Source organism: Tachypleus tridentatus, chromosome 10, assembly GCF_004210375.1.
Source record: "Tachypleus tridentatus isolate NWPU-2018 chromosome 10, ASM421037v1, whole genome shotgun sequence".
Taxonomy (NCBI): domain Eukaryota; kingdom Metazoa; phylum Arthropoda; class Merostomata; order Xiphosura; family Limulidae; genus Tachypleus; species Tachypleus tridentatus.
Window position 1 is genome coordinate 75,950,354 of NC_134834.1, and position 20,080 is coordinate 75,970,433.

The 20,080-nt window shown below is 33.4% G+C and overlaps 1 long non-coding RNA gene across 3 annotated transcripts; it reads left to right on the plus strand.

Annotated features, from left to right (window-relative positions):
- Nucleotides 1-24: 24 nt before the first annotated feature.
- LOC143229615 (uncharacterized) lies at nt 25-18,868 on the plus strand. 3 transcript variants are annotated; one of them, XR_013015959.1, is made up of 4 exons: nt 542-3,247; nt 4,519-4,932; nt 16,346-16,505; nt 17,633-18,868. It is a non-coding gene; the product is annotated as an uncharacterized LOC143229615 (long non-coding RNA). The 3 variants fall into 3 exon arrangements; XR_013015960.1 differs by lacking the exons at nt 16,346-16,505; nt 17,633-18,868 and adding an exon at nt 25-352 and having other exon boundaries at nt 3,149-3,247; nt 4,519-5,054; XR_013015958.1 differs by lacking the exons at nt 16,346-16,505; nt 17,633-18,868 and having other exon boundaries at nt 4,519-5,054.
- The last annotated feature ends 1,212 nt before the right edge of the window (nt 18,869-20,080 follow it).

A 20,080-nucleotide genomic window follows, 5' to 3' on the forward strand; every position in this document is an offset into this window, starting at 1 on the left:
ATGACATCAGAAACACGCCCCTGTTCGTGACATCCTACAATGGAATAATCATTGACATTCCATTGAATTATTTGTGTTGAAAACCGTCACACTTTCTGAATGTATGGTATCTATTAAACTTTATTTTATGCCACAAGCTAATTCAAAAATTACTGAAATCAGTTTCTGAAACGTAATGAATAAAAGAGGAAGAAACAACCTGGTGAACTTATTCTAGAACAATGACCCTCGAAATGACCACAAATATTATTCTCTCTGTTAATGAAGACTTGGAAAGAACAAAACACGATGTGCTTTGGCCTGTTTGGAAGTGACCAGAGGTTTCGTATCCTAAATAACAACAAATCTGAGGGTACAGTAAACTAATCTAACGAAAACCAGAATAAGCAAAATAGATTTATTCGTATTATTTTGTGATTTAGTTCTGAGAAAATTACAATTGGCCATCAATGATGTGCTTTAAAATGTTTTCATGCAAGTTAAAGCTTAGTAAGGTAATAAAAGTTATGTTTTGAAACTCTTTCTACAAGTTTAAATTTAATAACGTCATCAGAGGTATTCTTTTAAGTTTAATAAGCCCATCAGTGTTATACATTAAATTTTTCAAAACAGGTTTAAGCCTGTTATTACAAATTCATCAATATTATGGTTAGAATGTTCCATAAGATTTATCTTATGCTTAAGAATATTTAACTATTTTTATAGCGGTTTCCATTGCTGTTTAAACATATTACATGGCCAAAGCATTGTAGTATTACTTTTATTGAGATATTGAATAAGAAAATAATTATTCTAGCTCGTATCTTCATCTTCTGCATTCGTTTTATCTGTTGCAATGGCGATAATCGGTAATCTTTTTTAATAAAGTATTTTAAAATATATGGTTAAAATTCCAGCGTATGTAATTCTATCAGTGGTAACTTATAGTTTTAACAGTAAAGATTGATTTCTGAACAAGATAAGATTCTGTTTACTTAAAGAAACAGCGCATAATACCAGAGGCAATTTATAGTAATTTGTAATAGAACTAAAAATTTAATTTTTCTTTATATTGTAAAATAACATTGCAAGTAGAAATTAAAAGTAATTACACAGATTTTATAATAGAACTGCGAAACACGATTATTTCAATTCTTATGTGTTATGTGTAGCCTGTTATGTTTTGATTAAAAGTATTGTTCCACTGAAAAATATCATTTGTGCTACGTCCAGTTTCCCGCCATTTTTGAGTAAGTCTTGTTGGAAGCAAGAAATGTGACTATAAATGTATAGAGTCGTATGTTTATGTTCATCAGTTTTTATAAAACTTATGTATGGTATGAACACTAACACGAAATGTGAAGTAAAGTAAGTATTATGTAAGTATAGCGATATACTTCAAAACGACTCTAAAACTGAGGTATTTTGAAGAGTGGTCTTTTCTTTATCAAGAGGAAGAAATATTTCGTTCGTTATAGGCATACCGCAACATGAAACTGATTTTTCCTTCTACTAAGTATATAAGAAGTGAGATTAAACTATTCTCTAAAACATACTGTCGTTTGTTATCTTATGTCATTTTGTCGATTAAATTTAGTATATTTAATTCAACTTTGGAAGTATATATAATTTTTCGTACAGACAAAGTTGGTTCGAGTTGACCCAAAGTTTCTATTTTAATCATTAAATTATATTCCAAAGCACAATGTAGTTTTCACAACCAACAACAGCTGAAGATATACACTTTATATCTTCTCTGGCCAGGTGGGTTAAGGCGTTCGACTCGTAATCTGAGGGTCTCAGATTCAAATCCCCGTCGCACCAAACATGCTCGCCCTTTCAGTCGTGGAGGCGTTATAATGTGACGATCAATCCCACTATTCATTAGTAAAAAGAGTAGCACAAAAGTTGAAGATGGGTGGTGATGACTAGCTGCCTTCCCTCTAGTCTTACACTGCTAAATTAGGGACGACTAGCACAGATAGCCCTCGTAGCTTTAGGCGAAATTCAAAAACAAACAAACAAATAAACGTTTAGGCAAATAATTGATTGTTTTTCTAAAACTTTTGTTTAGGGGAGACGAATTTGATAATGTGGTATAGTTTCCCCAAATTAAGAACATGTTTTAACCTTGATAATCCACCATCTTGATAAGATTTCGACATCGCCATGAAGGTAGCATAACTATATCTTCCTCTTCTGAACTTTTTTATATTAACTATAGAAAGAAATCTGACAGTTAGGCCAATACATTCGTCTTTTAGTTGAATATTGACGTACGGCAACTGCAATTAATAATTAACTACAGAAAATTCAGACCATTTAAAATGAATATATATGCCTACCTCAGAGACTCCATAGCCACTTTAGTCTTGTATAAGTGTAAAATACTTCTTCGAGAAACAACAACATAGAATTATTTTATTCGCGATTCTTCCAAGTTTTTATTTCTATTTCACATTAAAGAAGAAAGAGCTAAATTACAGTATAGCTTGGTGTGTTATCCAGATATACACACACAGTTACACACTTTCATTCTGATAGAGAGTTTTAGTGTACTCTATTGAGATATACACACACATTTATACACTTTTATTCTGATAGAAACTTTGAGTGTACGCAGCATTGAAGCTAAATTTATTACTAAGATTTTATTCGCATTTCGATTGGTTGAACTGTAGTATAAACATATTAAGTCACAAAACTCACGTCTTGATCAGCGAGGAGCAGTGTCGTCTCTCCTCAGCTCAATTACAAATATAGGTCTGTGATTTAGATTGTCATCCAATGAAACTTTATATGGCATTAGTTGTGGAAAGTAGTTGTTGACGTTTCGAAACATGACACATAACACAACATACGTTACTCGAAATGTAACATAGAAAACAATTCAGTTGCTTCCTAAATGTCTGATCTAAGGCAGCTTCTTTGTTAACCCAGCCGAGGAAAGACTCCGTCAATACTGACACATAACAGACAAACTACTAATTAAGATGGTGTTATACACTTTTGTATTGGACCCTCATACTGAGCCATTATTATTGTACCGTGTCGTTTTCTCATAATTTTTCTTCGTAACCGTGAGATTATATTTCATATGTTTCAATGGTATCTCTACACAATAATCGTAGAAGAAGGTTACAGTATGCATTTTATCTTTTCATGGAAGCTGAGACTGGTTTGGATTATAAGATACGTCCTAAGTTCGTGAACAATATAGTAATATGCCCAGAGCTGTGGTTTATCAGTAGAGTGAGTCTGCCATGAGGTATGCATTGTTCTAATTATACATTCATTTGTATAACAATTATTATAACGTTTGAAAGATAGGGTAATGTTAAGTTTAGTATTATTGTTCTATAGTTCTAACCAATTGATCAGTAAAATAATAAATGTTGTCTCCAACGAGTTTTGTGTTTTTAGTTTATTTTACTCTTGGATGCTATACCAATGTCATATTGTGAAGATCACGTACTATTATATTGTCGTTTGTTGATATCCATGTAGCGTAAAACAACAACAACAACCGAAACCATTACTAACGCAGTTTGGGAAGTTTTTTTTTTTCATTTTGTGATGTAATTAAGCGTCAAACGAGTCAAACTTTAGTTATCTTGCACTAAGTGTATGAAACAAGCAAAGAACCATTGAACTATATGAGTAATCAGAATATTTGATTAGACAGTTGTTCTTCGTCTGTTGGTTACAACACTAGACTTTCACTCTACGGGTCATGGACTTGAGTCCCGTCACAAAACGTGCTCACTCTTTCAGCCGAAGGATCATTATATTGTTAAGGTAAATCCCACTTTGTAATTGTTAAGAAGTTGGGAGTGAGTAGTGTTGACTAGCTGCCTTCTCTGTAGTCTATCACTTTTAATTAATGACGGCTAACTTAGATAGCCTTCAGGTTGCTTTGTAGGAAATTCAACTAACAAAACTTTCGTATTCGTCTTTTGTTAACTTTACCCTAAATCCTTACACTTTGACCAATTGACTCTTCACATGTTGACCACGTGACTCTTCTTAAAAACCTAGAAATATTTTATATTTTTCTTATTTGTATACATGGTCTTTTTAATATTGCAGTTTTAACAGTTTTCCTGCTGGTCTTTACAGCTCTAGTTTTATTGTAATTTGGTCACCTGTCGATTTCCTTAGTATCTTGAATTGAAATTGAAACTAATTATAGTGCTGTTGTTTGTTACACGCCTTATTTTTGTACAGTCTTAGTAGTTTTAAAAATTGTCGTCCTGCTATATACTTACATATTACTACCACAAAATCTATAAAATTTACCTACAATGACACCAGCAAACGGACAGCATAAATACACATCACGGATAACGTTTACAAACTCAATTAACTGTATGTCAAAAACGAATTGGTAGCTCTGAAAAGAAGGTCGTAACCAAACTACATCTAACGTACATTAACTGTATTAATTTTATCAACAGTTCTTGTTTTCCACACGGTGTACACTAAATTATAAGTAAAAATAAAAGTAAAAATTATAGAGTGTTTTTTTTTTTCACGAAGGATTATGGAAGCACGTGGCTTTTGAACTTCCGGTGTACATCCCCCAGGAGAGGCATCTACATGTAGGACAGCCAAGCACGAAAAATGTGGGAGCATACAGGATCACGTGTCACTGACTTTCTCTCGCGATACTGTGCTGAACAGTACCAGGCCGAGTCGAGCCAGTGACGAACGAATACTGAAGGGCAATCCGAGAAGAAGGAGGCGGAATAGTTAGACATGAAAAAATGGAGCGAGGAGGCCTCCCTCTATTCCCGTCTGTCTGTCTGTCGTTCCTGTCTTTTTCCCAGACTTCATGCATAGCCCACATAAACTTTTGACTTGATGTTAACCTCTTCCTCGACCATAAAGTTAACCTCCATTCTCCGTTCCTTGAGCAGCGGCTGTAGTGGTGATCAAGTTTCACAGCAAAGTGTAATGTTTTTGCCTTGTTTTTTCTTTAAAATCCACCATAGTTATATCACTTTACTGACCCATTGGAGAAAATAACCTGTTCTTTCACAGTTATCTAAATAAAACACTTGTTGACAAAACTATTTTGTTTAACAATGACTTTCCTAGCTTAAATGCAAACAAACAACAGTTGTATATGAAATTGTACATTAATACGTATATATTCGAATATTTAAGGTTCAAAACTGTCTTCCATGCACAACTTAGTTGATCGAGATATCTTGGAAATCGTCAGTAAACATTTATCTATATATCTATTTCCCTTATCAGTTTTTCTCTTTCACTTACAAAATGATGAAAAAAGATGAAATAAAGGATCGAATAAGCTAATGGCAGCTGTTATACCTAAACTTATGCACGTCGTAAGATTACGTCATTAGTTGTGGTAAAAATGAAGATTAGCATTACTTTTACTATGCTTAAAGTGATGTTTCTCAACAAAATTATCTCTATATAAACAGTAAATAAAACTGTTTCCTAAATGTTCCCGAATAGTAAACAAGCTAAACCTTCAAGTTTCTTGTTTCTAATTGTCTAGGAAATCGTGCACAATCCACGTGCTTTCTCAGTGTTAAAATATATTGATTTAATTTAAAATAATATTCGTTCTTATTGTAGTAAGATCGATAGCGAACGAAGACTATGTGTGCTGCGGTTGTCTAGCTAGAAGGTGTATTTACTAACTGTCATGTTTGAAAAGAGTTTCTTCATTTTACTAAGTCCATGTGCAACTTGTGATTATTATGTTTATTATTACAAGAAAGTTAATTTTGGAAAGCAAGCGTTTCTCTAATATTTTGTGGTTTAGGGAAACGTGATACTCGTATATATTGATATGTAAACAACATGTTTATCCATCAAGTTAGAATCATTAAGGTAACCTTTTAAACAAATTAATTAATATATTACAATTACGTATTAATCATGAACATTTGGGAGCGAAACAAAACAAGCTTTTTCTCAAAATTAGGCTTATGATTACAAACGACTCATGTATTTGCTCCATACATTTTTTCTAGTTAGGAATATTTACACAAAATTATTGGGTAACAAAATTCTAATAACGATACACAAATGCTCATATTTCTCTCATTTTTTTTTAGTATTTTCGAACTTTTATTTTGTATTCTAAAAGCTACTCTTTAACCAAATAGTGGGCTCTTGTGTGGCGTTGTGCGAACTTCACAAAAACAAGCAATCCATAACAATACTTTAAGTCAACAGCGAGTACTGCTGTCTTACTTAAGTAAGATATATTATATCATTTACATGTGGCTACTTTCTTTAACAGTATTGAACGTAAAATTTAGTATATAGAATGTCATTATTTTAACTCGTATTTATATTTTTATAATTATACTTTTATTACAGATATCCTCTTCCATTATTAACTTAATATATGTGTTTAGGACTAACTTAAAATCTCCTGATCTAGCTGAACCTCATGAGATATAATTGGGATTATGGCCAAAACTACATTGTTAACTGCGATGGTACCCAATTGATGAAACAATACATTCTAGTCGTTATAAACGTAAGAAGGGTGTATTTAACTAACTATTCTTATTTTTAGTTTCGCTTCAAGTGCAAAACTTAATATGGTTGGAAGTTAACACTGAATACAAGAAGTATACACATGTTCGTTTTCCTTCACATTACATAAACATATGTTCTAAGTAATATATATCAAACATTTTATAACATACTAGGTTAACTGTTACAGCCTCCAAACAGTCTTCTCTTATAATATTGTAACAATAATTCCAGAGTTACAGTGCCGTACGTCAACAAAGTGTTGATTGTTACACCGTTATACGTAAACATTTTTGTGGCGAAGTCAAAAATGTAAAAGTCGTGTTTTGTATTTTGAGTTTAAATTGAATATATTAAAAAGTATCATAATAGAATTAAAATCGTAAATTATTTCTTTAAAAGTATAAAAAACATTTACAGTCGCGATCAGTTTACTTTGAATCATCTGCGCGTGAGTTTATAGAACTGTCTATGCACTCAGGCATGATTTGAAGCCATGTATATGGATCATCCAATGCACACGTCGTCCTCATAAGTATCTTCAAAGCGTCTTTCAATATCAAGGTATCGATAGTGGCCTCAGTAAACAACGGTTATACTCGAAATGACGTCATTTTGTATAATCAATACTTTTTATTTGCAAGTCGTCAAAAAAGTTTGTGATTTCTTGTATTGTGGTTAAATACTGTGGAGAATTAGTTTCGCCTAGAACTCTTTATACATAAAACCAAGTGTATTTACAAATGATCTTAATTACCTTAACCTCGGACGTTTCGCTAGTGACTTTTGACAAGTTCGTTCTAATCCAATAAATGAATTATCCGTAAAAATACTACAAACGTATTAACCATTATTCCTGAAGGAGTTGAAACTGCTGTCTAACAATGTTACACTACCACTACCACAACATTCCGTGCGTGCTACATGTGACATGCCTTCATTATTACGATGTAAATACGGTAGCCATTATTGCAATGACTCGAGCTGACGTTTCTGAAACACTGTAAACAATGTTATTAGCATATCTTGCGGACTCCTGTAATGGAAATGAACACTATAATTATTGCGTTGGATTTCTGCCTTTTCTTAACCAAATATTCATTTTGCTAATCTAATGACGGATATCTCAATGACACTTAACTTTTCACAGACCACACAATATGATAGGAAAGAAATATCGCAAGGCTAATAGTATTATAGCTGGTGTTTTGACCGGGGCCAAAGCTAGCGAGGGGTAATCCCCCTGCAATCTCATTGCCCTCCATAAATCATGTCACATATTAACCTTACTTTAGATTTATTTTAAATTTGGCCTATTTATATGCCTATTTTACCCGTTATTCCAAATTTAAAAAGCTGGATTTGGACTGGTTTTAACCCGCATGTATAGAAAGTTACCTATTGATTCATTAGTACCTTCTGCCATTTGTCTGGCGTATAGTACGTAACGTATTTCTACAATAGAATTTCATCGTGAATACTATTTATGTTTTGGTTCGTTTCCCCTTTCATTAAAAGTGAAAATATAATTATTTACACTTTTAAACTCAAACTGAAGTTAGTATTTAGCTTACAGTTAAAATCCCATTAATAGAAAGAAGATTATTTGTTTGTTGTTTTTTAATTTGTTTACAAGCTACACGAGGGCTATCTGCGCTGGCCGTCCCTAATTTAGCAGTGTAAGACTAGAGGGACAGCAGCTAGTCATCACCTTCTACGATCAACTCTTTGGCTATTATTTTACCAACGAATAGTGGAATTGACCGTCATATTATGACGCCCCCACGGCTGAAAGGGCAAGCATGTTTAGTGGGACGGAGATTCGAATCCGTGACTCTCAGATTGTGAGTTGAGCGTCCTAACCACTAGAAAGAGGAAATGTGCATTTCAAATTTCTATCTCTACACTAAGCTTAATATACTAATCTATGCCCCCCGCTAGTACAGCGGTATGTCTCCGGATTTACAACGCTAAAATCAGGGGTTCGATTCCCCTCGGTGGGCTGAGCAGATAGCCCTTTGTGGCTTTGCTATAAGAAAACACACACAAACACACATACTAATCTACACAACTGCTGGATATCAACCAACAATAATAACTGCCATGTATAAAGAAAACTCACATTTCTTACAGGTTTATTGATTTTGTGTGACAGCATATGGACAAATTTACAAAACAGTTTGATGGTGGACACGTCAACTAAAATTTCGAAAATGAGTATACATAAAGCTATATTAGAATAAAAAGTTGTGAGTAATTTTAGTTTCAGTGTTTGCACATAAAAACTCTCGCTTTCTCTTCTCTTTTCTTCAAGCCTTTCATGTCCATCCTTATTCTTTTATTTTAACGCCTACCGTAATTTAAACGTTAACATTAGATGTCATTACATTTACATGAGGGACAATATATATCTTATAATTATATGTCATTTACTGTAACCAATAATACTTACCATTTTATACACAATATAAATAAAAACTCACACGGAATATAAATGCGAAAATTAAACTGTTTATTAACCATTAAAATAAAATGAAGAAACAGACCCCACCTTAATATAGACTACATTAGATATATCTTATTTTAAATTTATTTATTTTATTTTATTTTTAAATATATATATATTTTTAAGGTTCCGTACACGTTTATTTCGAAACCTTTTTGCAAATATGTAAAAAAGAAAGTGCATACTTCCCAGTTTCAGGTTAACATTTTAATACTTTTCACGTATTTAAATTGAAACAGAGGTGCACTCTTAAATTCTGTATTTGTTTTTAAAGAACATAAATTCTTACAATTTACTCCATGCTAATTAGTTAAATATTACAATTCTATTTTCTATGTTTGTTTTTCCATAAGATTCACATGCCAACATTTGTTTCTACAGTAAACTTTTTTTTTTGCATTTTGTCATGTATGTATTTTTACAGGATATAATTTAATATTGCTAAATCCTTTTACTTCGTACTTATGCATCCTTAGGTTGCAATATCGTTTAATACATAGTCTAGAAAAACTTCCATATCCGTAACATGGAAACAAAGTAATTTTCAATTAATTGTTAACAAACATAAAGACTACAACGCAATACTGTACAATGTTGAATCACATATAGATATAATCACCAAGTAATATATTAGCGAAAATACGCAGTACCTCCACCAGTTGCATAAGCTATTTCTTGGCCACCACCAGCTAGAACTCAAGATAAACTAATATGTTATATTTGAACATGTTCTTGAATAAATGTTTATTTCTAATTTTGCCACCGATTTAAATCTATACTCTGCGTTTCAGAATTCTATATTTTGAGCTTTTACAAGTCATATTAAAACTATGGCTTGTAGGTTAAGTTGTAAGATTACTTTTATTAGTTTATCCAAACCTTTACGTTCTATTTTAACATTCTGTTCTTTGTACATTCATCAAGGTATGTTTCTCAACTTTTTAAAATACTTTTTATGAGTTATATATTTTATTTTAAAGTGTCACTTTTAAATTGTAAAAGTATATATGTAGATATTCCCTTATAAGTTACATTTTACAAATGAAATAATTTGTTCACAAAATCAAAATCCAAGGGTTCTTGATAAACACCCAAGCTTGCAATAAATTGTTGCTTGTATGAAACGAATATTGTACATGAAAACAACTTTCTCTCTTCTCTCTTCTGATCTTTATCATAAAACAGTTTATTTTGTGATTCTCTCTTCGTCACAACATAATTCTTACCCTTTCTGTCTCGTTTCACATTCTGGTACCTTCTGGTAAGTTTAAATGTTACCTTTACTCTGCTTGGTACCTTCTGGTAAGTTTGAATGTTACCTTTACCCTGCTTGGTACCTTCTGGTAAGTTTGAATGTTACCTTTACCCTGCTCTACACTGGTAGATGTGTAGTATCCGTCTTCTCTGGTGTCATTTTACTCCTTCTGCAAATTTATATTAGAATCTCCACAGGTTCTACAGGGGCCATGGCCTTGGATGGTTACCACTGACTAAATAGAAATATTGCATATCTATTTTACAAAAAGACAAGCATTTTGAGCTTTACTGTCTGTTTGGTAGCTCTTTCTCAACAATGTCATTTAAGTATTTTATAACATATAGCTGACAACTCAATTGGTTGTCGTTCTTTACAACTCGTACTACAATAGTGCTCAAGTTCTCACTTTGTAAACAATACAGAAGTCATGGTCAAATTCAGGCTCTCCCTAGTGGCTCAGAGGAAAGTTTGTGAGCTTATGACGCTAAAAACAGGTTAAACTAATAAAATAACAATAGGTATTATACCTTCTTCAGTGCAGCAAAGACTATGCTAAAAGAAATGTCTCCCTATCTCTTCTGAACATGGCAGTTCAGGCTTTCTAAGAAAGGTTGCTAGTGACAGAAACTCTCATAGGCAGGCCTTAGTACCTGCTCACAGAAACATGAGATTTTTTTGTCACTGCCTGGTTGCCATGGCAGAACAATGATTCGTACAGGATTCTCGTGTCAGTAACTGACATTTCGCCAGTGACATAAAAACAGCTGCTTCCACTCATGACTTCGGGAGTATAAATATAACAAAACTAGCATTCTAGCACTAACTAACCTCTGTTACTTCCAGATTTCGGATAACAATTTTAAGGAAGGAAAATATCTGGATCTGTTTGATGAAAAAATGAAAATCACGTGCATCCATTTGTGAAGGTCATGGCCACTTTACATATTCCTTTGGATGCTGTCTGCACTAGATATAAAGATCATACATCACATCCACTTGGAACTGCTTTTCTAAATAACAGTGAGTTTGGGAAACAACCAATCGACTGACTCTTTGTTGACCTGTTTGTTATAATGTGCTACATGTTCATTTGGTTATATCAGTGTAAGTTCACAAATTTTGAAAGCATACACTTGGTAATCTGCATAACCCTTTCTCCAAAATATCAGGCTAAGGAAAATATCGTAAAGTTGTACCTTCTCACACCTACCAGTTACAACAATTTTTTCAACAACTGACTATTAAAGTTTGCTCATTTATTCTGGTGTATTACTCAAGGTATTCCAACTGTGCTGTCAATTACTGATATATTAACATACCGTATTTATCAATATATGTTTTAATTCAATAAAAATAATTACTTGTAAGTCAGTTTAACTTCACAAACCATATAAAAGTTGTGGAAGTAATCATTAACCAGCAGCACATATGAAATATCTTTTTAAATCTATGTGAGAAAACGAATAATTCCCAGACGTATTATTTGCAGAAAAAGATTGATAACCTGCTGGTATGGTTTCCTCAGGCTTTATCGTAATTTCTTTACCGTAGCATATATAGTGTATTGTTTAGTTACCATCTTTCTATGTCTGGACATTAATGTAGTCATAAAAACAATCCATACGTTATCTGTAGTGCATGACACTCCACAATGATCTACAGACTTTGCATCACGTAAATTCCAAAGTATTTCCTGTATAAAGACCTTGAAATTCTAACTAGTTGGGTCTGTTTTCATCAATCACTTCTTCTTGCTAGTGACTAGGTGTCATTTCTATCATGACGAAACAAAAGAAATCTTATAATGTATCCAGACATTTAATTATTCATAAAATATACATACATCAATGGTGTAAACAGTTGACTTGCTCAAAATCAACAAAGAATGTTTACACTTCCTTCTCTTTCATTACAATCACTATTAGAGAAGACCAAATACCTTCTGATGATAGTATTACTCTATTTTCCAGCATCCACTCTATAACCCCTACCCAACTCTGCTTCAATGTTAAATGTGCCTAGAAGAGTGTTCTACTCTGGTGATGATCTGGTTTAACAGATACATCTTCACATTCTTTAAGTGATTCATTGGATTCAATTTATTGTTTCAACCCAGGTTGTCGGCACAGTCTTTGGCAAATGACCTCAAATTCTTTGTTAACCATTCATTTGCTTTCAGACATAATATGCCCAAAGTAGCATTAGTTATATGGATGGCATTAGCTTTATTTCACTCGCCAAGAATATACTGATTCTTTTAGACACACCCCTCTGTTTATAATTGCAAACTAGCACTTGATCCTCAGAAAGTAAAATTTATTAATAGAATAACATGATTATAGTGTTAATTCTATTTCAGCGCATACACTGGAAACAAATTAAACTGAATCTGTAGCACTACACGAGATAACATTTGCATATTTAGAGGCACTGTCATTAGTACTTCTAGATGTAATTATGCAGTACTTGTTTCCAGCTTCTAACTCGTCGGCATTGAATGGTTTTACAAGGGAAGTGTATCTCACTTGTTCCCCACACCTTGATGACAATTTTTGCAGCAACCTAAATACCATGCTCAAAACAAAATGTAAGTTTCGTATCACTAGCTCAAATGACGTATTACGAAAAGAAACAGTCTAACTTTCATACCAATAGCTCATTGAACATATGTATATTTTTATTTACAAGTTAAAGACAAAGAAGATAAACAGGCTGAATTACTGTTGTTTCTTCGGATAACAAAACACTGAGCTCAGGTCGTGCTATTTCATAAAAACACCAGGTAATCAGTATTAGGTATTTAAGCTGAGTTAAAAGTTGACAAATCGATCTAATTAAGAATCTTTACAAAAGAATGTCGGAAATACATCATTGTGATCAATACAAGAAGAGCAAAAGTTACGATCACACCCGCTTGAATAATGAAGATCGTCTAGTTTCTGTCGGTCTGTCTTTGAGAGAAGTTGCGAACTAGTTCGTAGAAACCAGGAAACCAGCTCTGTGAGAGACAAGCCATGTTCTGGAAGGAATGGGTCATCCACCGGTCCAGGACCGTCACATCCGTCTAATCCATCTGGAAACTAATCCAAAACTGTTGATTTTCCAGCAGGGTGTTAGAATTACGACAGTACAACTTGAAGGAAACAAAATGGAAGCCTTGACACGACAACTGTTTCTTATGACCTGAGTTCGATAGAACATCTGAAAGACAAACTCACCATTTCATCAGCAGAATACAACCATCTTCCATCAGCTGGCTGCAGCTATGTAGGAAGATTAGTGGAACGTGTCTTAACAGTTCGTCCAGAAGATAATCAGGTTGAATAACTGTGTTAATTGCTCAGAGAAGTTATATTCCCATAGTAACATTCGACTGTTTTCATGTGTTACGTTTCGTGTACGTTGGTCTGTATTTTTCTAATTTTCTGTGGACTTTGTTATTTCATATATATATTCTTGAAATACTTTATTACGTCCATTAGATTAAAGTATTACATTTATTTTGCTTATTAGTTTCCTTTAAAAGAAATTAAGTATACACGTGTTTTAATGACTAGCTTGCCAAGCTATGGACTGAAAGGTCTGGGGCTGTAGAATAATATCTCCCAATGCGTTCTACACTTTCATTTGTGGGCGCGATATACAAGTGAAAGGCAATTCTCTTAACACATTTGAAAAGCTAATTAAAACCCTTTTGGCAGCAACTGCTGCTGGCTAGCTGCCCTTTCTCTGGACAGCAGTTCACAATTACGGATTGGTAATCCTAAGAAAGAGAAATAAAGAAGTTAAAAGAAATGCTCTAGTTTGAGTTTTATATACAGATAGAATTAAGTTGTATAACGTATATCGGTACATCAATTTATTCTAAGTACTGGCACTTTCATTCGTGTCAAATAATTATTTGTACATTACTGATTCTCTATGTTAAACACTCTACAGTAACGATGTATGTGACATCCGTTTATGGATAACACTGAGAAAGCAGATTTTAATCAATTATTTAATTCTGTCCTCCGTTTTTGTTTTTTTTAACGAAGTTATATAAACTCAATGTCATCACTCTTTTGCTTTTACGTTCATGGACCACGTGATAGAGTCATATCCAATCATTCTTTCTCACTTCCCTCTGTGTAATAATTGCCCTTCACTTGTTCAGAAGTTTGATCTCTCAAAGGCTCTAATCCTGGGAGTACGCGCCGCTGTTGACAAGGTCCAACTTCAAGCTAGATAGGTCGCGTTGCTCACTGAGGCCATGTGGCTAATGTACACATCCCACGATGACAGCGAAGCGCTGCAGATTTCTCAGCAAAGACAAGCTTATCTGTTGAACAAGATCTTTAGCTCAACCGACATTCAGCAAGTGATAAAAACTTCACATATATATATGTATATGCCTGGGATGAGAGACTTATAAATACATATATAATAATTCTCACAGCAATTAATAAATTGCATTACTAATAATCAAGGCCGGATTAAGGGTTTTATTGGCTCTAGGCTTTTCAACTTATAGAGGCCCTCTCGAGACACAGCCTCTACGCGCAATACATTCCTAGTTATAGCTTGAGGCCCCCTAATTAGTATGAGACCCTGGGCTTCAGCCCGGTAAGCCCATGCCTTAATCCGGGGTTGCTAATAATTATAAACATTTCAATGACAAAACTGTTTACTTCAACAGTCTTTAAATCACTCGGTTTACGTATTTTATGCATTCTGCAAAACAAACTAATTGTTTTGTAAATGCGTTCAGAACGGTTGTTTAGTTGAGCGTAATGACCACGTGCAGTTGAGTGTAATAAGCGCGCACAGCAACAATGGAGCTTTCAGTTTCTTCTATTTTTTATATGGCAGCCACGACCAGTTAGGTCCAAAACGTGTAATACAGTACTCATAGCAATACTGAAACATTATTTACATAACTTTAAAAGGCATCTGAATTACTGCCCTCTGTAAACAGTATCTTACATATCTGATCATTGTAAAAAATAATAATAATTCGGAGAAAGAAAAGCAAAAAGTAAGGTGATCTAGTCTGTCTCTCCAGAGCGTTTTAAAAGTATTTATAGAGTGTTTTTAGATGTAGCACTAGTTTCTGGACTTTGTTTGTCATACGTTTAATCAATGATAGCAACGTTTTGGAAAACTTGCTTCCACACTCTATTGATGTTACTTCAGTTCAGCGTAGATAGAAAGAAAAAACAAAGGAAGAAACGAATTCGTCGAAACGATGTTGCCAATTATTAAACCAACATATATCATACGAGCCTAAATATACCAAAGATAATCGTGCCTTAATTGGTATAATATTTAACGTTAGTAGAGAGAGGGTGTAAATTCACTGAAAGAACTGTGGATACAAGCATTCAAGTACATACAAGTTCAGTATTATGACTTCAATAGCACTTATAGCCTTGTAACTCGTCGTCTGTATTTTGTTATATCTTCTATGAATATTTAAAATAAATTACACACAGCTGTTTCATAGCTTATCACGAATTCCGTATCTATTCATAAGAAAAACTTAAAACGCTTCGCCGGTATAACAGAAGGCTGTGTCAATGTTTAAGTACAATTTAAGGATTGCGAAATCATAAGCACCGTCTATGATGTGTTGGAAGCACTTACAATAAATTATGTTGTGAAAACCATCTGACTAATCCTATTTCGTTTTGTTTAAAGTTTACGCAGTTTAAATTACTGAAGTAACATTGAAAGCACAGTTCAGATTTCTATTTTTATACTGACATAAGCCATTTGTTTTATTTTAGTTAGGATAATTTCTAGAAGAATGAATAATAACGTGGTTCTGAACTTACAAACAGTGGACTAGAAAAGTCCTTATTTAATTTCTTTAGGTCATGTTGGCGTATATAATTCATTATTTAAAACATTTGGATCTTTGTATTGTCAGTTACAGTTTGTGTTTTAGTGAAACTATCGTGAAGTAGCTGTAAAGCGAAACGTTGAGTGTCCAGTTAAAGAAAAACAAGAATCTGATATTAAAAGGTCGTTAATTTCTGTTACTAAAATACCATAGAAACAATATTTTGTTTTTATTTGTGTTTTTCTTATACCAGAGCCACAACGTGATATCTATTGTATCCATTGGGGAATATCAAACCTCTGAGTTTAGCGTTGTATATCCGAAGAATTATCGCTGACCCAGCGGTTGGTTTTGTAGTGCCTCATCATGACTTAACAGTGCCTTTCCTTACAAGTATTGCACTAAGCTTACAGGTGAGTATCTTGAAGAACCTGCCAGTATATATTCAACAATGTACTTGAATTTGTTAACCAACAATCCCTTTATATAGAAGATGAACGTTTTAGTGTAACATACAAAAGTGCAACCTTGAAATGGAGAGAAACAAAAAAAATATTCGAAACTACATGTTAAAAACAACAGTATCTCTTTGGTTTTTAGCCAATAGTACCAAACATATTAAAGCTAAAAATTAAAACGTCTAGATGTTAAGTTTGAAAGATGCATCCAGTCTATTGTCATTTTTAAGTTATTTTTATGTTTTATCTTTCCACTTGATGTCGTCTAAGTTACTGCAGCATACTCGATTTTCTACCTTGTGTCGTTTAGATCATCGTCTCCAAGCTATGATATAAAAACGTTTGAGTTATGTCGTCTGGATTAAGGCGTCAATGTTATCAGGTAAAAAGTCTAAGTCATTGCAACAAGATTAACACATTCGATTTTTCACTTGATGTCGTCTAGATCATTGGAGCAAGGCTTACATGCCTCGATTCATGTCACTGATACTAATTTAACATACCTAGAATTTCTGCTGGATATTGTTTAGATCACTGTGGCACGACTATCGTACCTCACCTTTCCACTGCTGGCAACTAAATCACTGCATAAAAATTAGCATGCTTCGAATTTTCAGTTGGTGTCATCCAGTTTAACGGTTTTCAGCCGTTGTTCCGTGGACTGGTATTGATCCGCGGGGAGATTAAAGTAGTCCGCAAGATAGTTTCAAAGTATATGCTTTACAATATTGTTCTGAAATATATTATTTCAAAATTTAACTATAAAATACTGTAAAAACTTGACACTATATGAAGTGGTTTGTGAAATTATGGAATCGGAACTGTTTGATCTTCACTTGGAAAAACGATTGGGAATCACTGGTCTGATTCATTGTAACTAGACTAGCAGGTCTTGAATCTCTGCTCATGTCATCTACATCTGCGTTTCTTAACTTTTTTGGTATAAAAAACCACCATGCTGCTTTCCTAAATTGTCGCTTACCACTAAAATGTGAATACAAAGAAATAAACAATTATGATTTACATATTATTATTATTACTATGTTATTTTTGTTGATGTAGGCATGTTTTTTTTTTTTTAGATCTTATGAATTGCAAGGTGACTGTGAAGAATCAGCATCTAATTGAAAACTCTAGTCTAGATCATTCTGGCAAGGCCTGAACACCTCATCTCTAATTGAAAACTCTAGTCTAGATCATTCTGGCAAGGCCTGAACACCTCATCTCTAATTGAAAACTCTAGTCTAGATCATTCTGGCAAGGCCTGAACACCTCATCTCTAATTGAAAACTCTAGTCTAGATCATTCTGGCAAGGCCTGAACACCTCATCTCTAATTGAAAACTCTAGTCTAGATCATTCTGGCAAGGCCTGAACACCTCATCTCTAATTGAAAACTCTAGTCTAGATCATTCTGGCAAGGCCTGAACACCTCATCTCTAATTGAAAACTCTAGTCTAGATCATTCTGGCAAGGCCTGAACACCTCATCTTTTTGATTTAACGTGATATGATTTTTTTATGGAAGCTCTTTTAATGATTTTATGTCCTGACAATTCAGATGTTATCGTCGTCCTATAACATCCTTGACATTAGTTTGTTACCAAAACGTAACAAGACACACCTTGACTTTTAAAACAGCTTTAATATTTAGTCTTGTTTCATGATTTACACTTCTTGTATGTCCAGTGTATACTGCTTTATCCAGTAGTCGGTCATGCTGTAAATGTTTATTAAGGGAAGAACAGAAACAAAAAATATAAATCTTTAGAAAATTTACAATTTATTGCATGAAGTGATCGATGTCTTGTAACTTCAATAAGCCTGAGTTGCTTCACTCGTAATATTGGCCTTTGTTTCTTGTTTATCTTCGAAATATTTATCTCAGTAGTCGTTAAATGTTTAATTTGATTACGGTTTTATGATCAATAGGAAGTGATTCGTTTATGATAGAAGTTTTGAAATACCATGTTGGAAATGCATAGTGTGTTTAATCATGCTTTAAAAATCTTCCTGCTGCAGTTTATATTCTAGATATAGGATGTTTAAATCTGTGATTAGTCAGCGCACTTTGAAATTGTTCTTATTTCACGAGAATCTCTTTGTTCAAGTTCATGGTACTGTTTTTATTTGGTGACGTTTCGATTTCCACTTATCGCTCAAATAATACTGCCTGAAGTAAATACAATACAACCTTTGCAACATATAGGATGAATTATAGGGATATTATGTATTTTCTTCCATTATATATAAACATTGTTAAAGTTATTCATGTAATATTGTTCTATACACTTATGACATAAACTTGTGGTCCAGAAAACTAATGAGTGGTCTCATTCTATTTACATTTGTTTCTTTGGTGTTATCTAGTAGATGGTATCTACTTTCTCAGTGGAAATATTGTTGCAACTTTCGCACATAGCATAGAATATTTAGCTGACTGGCCGATTAGATAATATCTAAAGGTTGCAGCTTTTGTATATCGTAAGAGAATGGCCATTATAAAGCAGACCATCTCATTCTTCCAAGAAAATCAGTTTACCCTGCATAGTGGATTCTTACGCTCATCTATTACTCTTTATACTAAGAAAACATTTTTGATTATAATTCTTGGTTTCTGTTTGCTTATATATTTCAAAAGCATGATTCTGGTCTCTAGTACTCTGGTGCTATAAACATTATAATCATCAGCTCCGAATTAAACAAAAAAAACGTCAGCTTTTACATGTTTAAACTCATAAACTAATAAAATACTTTAAATAACTCTTTTTAAAGTAAGATCACATTTTTTTCTTTCAGTTTGTCTTTATAACATATACTTCTAAGTTCTGTTATGAACTCAGTAACCCTTCTGAATATATAAGTAACATTTATCTTTTCATATTGATGCAATAATGGTCTCCAGTTTTTAAAACAGAATTTAAAATGTAGTCTTAACAACATTTTACATGATCTGATAAAATAATCAACGATTTGATCTTACTTTCAACATCTTTCAGCGCTCAGTTTCAATCTCAAAGTATAACTTGAAGTCGTCATTACCCAAATTGATTGGATATAAGAATCTCAATATGTATGTGGTGTTTCGAGAGAGCTTTTCATGGAATATATGAAACAATGTTGTGTTCAATCTACTGGAGAAGTGTGTGGATTCTGTTCAGACAACTCCTGAATGGGAACATCTGTAACCAGGGTGCTACAACCAATCCCTGAATCTAACAACAATATTAGAAGACTCCGTTAACAGTTAATGGCTTTCCAAAGCCAGTTGGTTGCTTTCTGTCAAGAGTTTGTACCACTGGCATGTTGTGAGTGAAATAACTATATCTATAGAAGATGTAGTTAAAAAACATACTGAAGAAGTTACTTTTGTTAAATACTATATGAAAAATTTGAAAATCTACAACAGATGGAGATTATCAGATCAAATACTCGTGCAACCTAGAAGCAGCTGAAACTATAAAAGAGAATATGAAATTAAAGACTTAATTAATCATGTTATTAAAGAACAATGGCGTACATAAACTGTTAT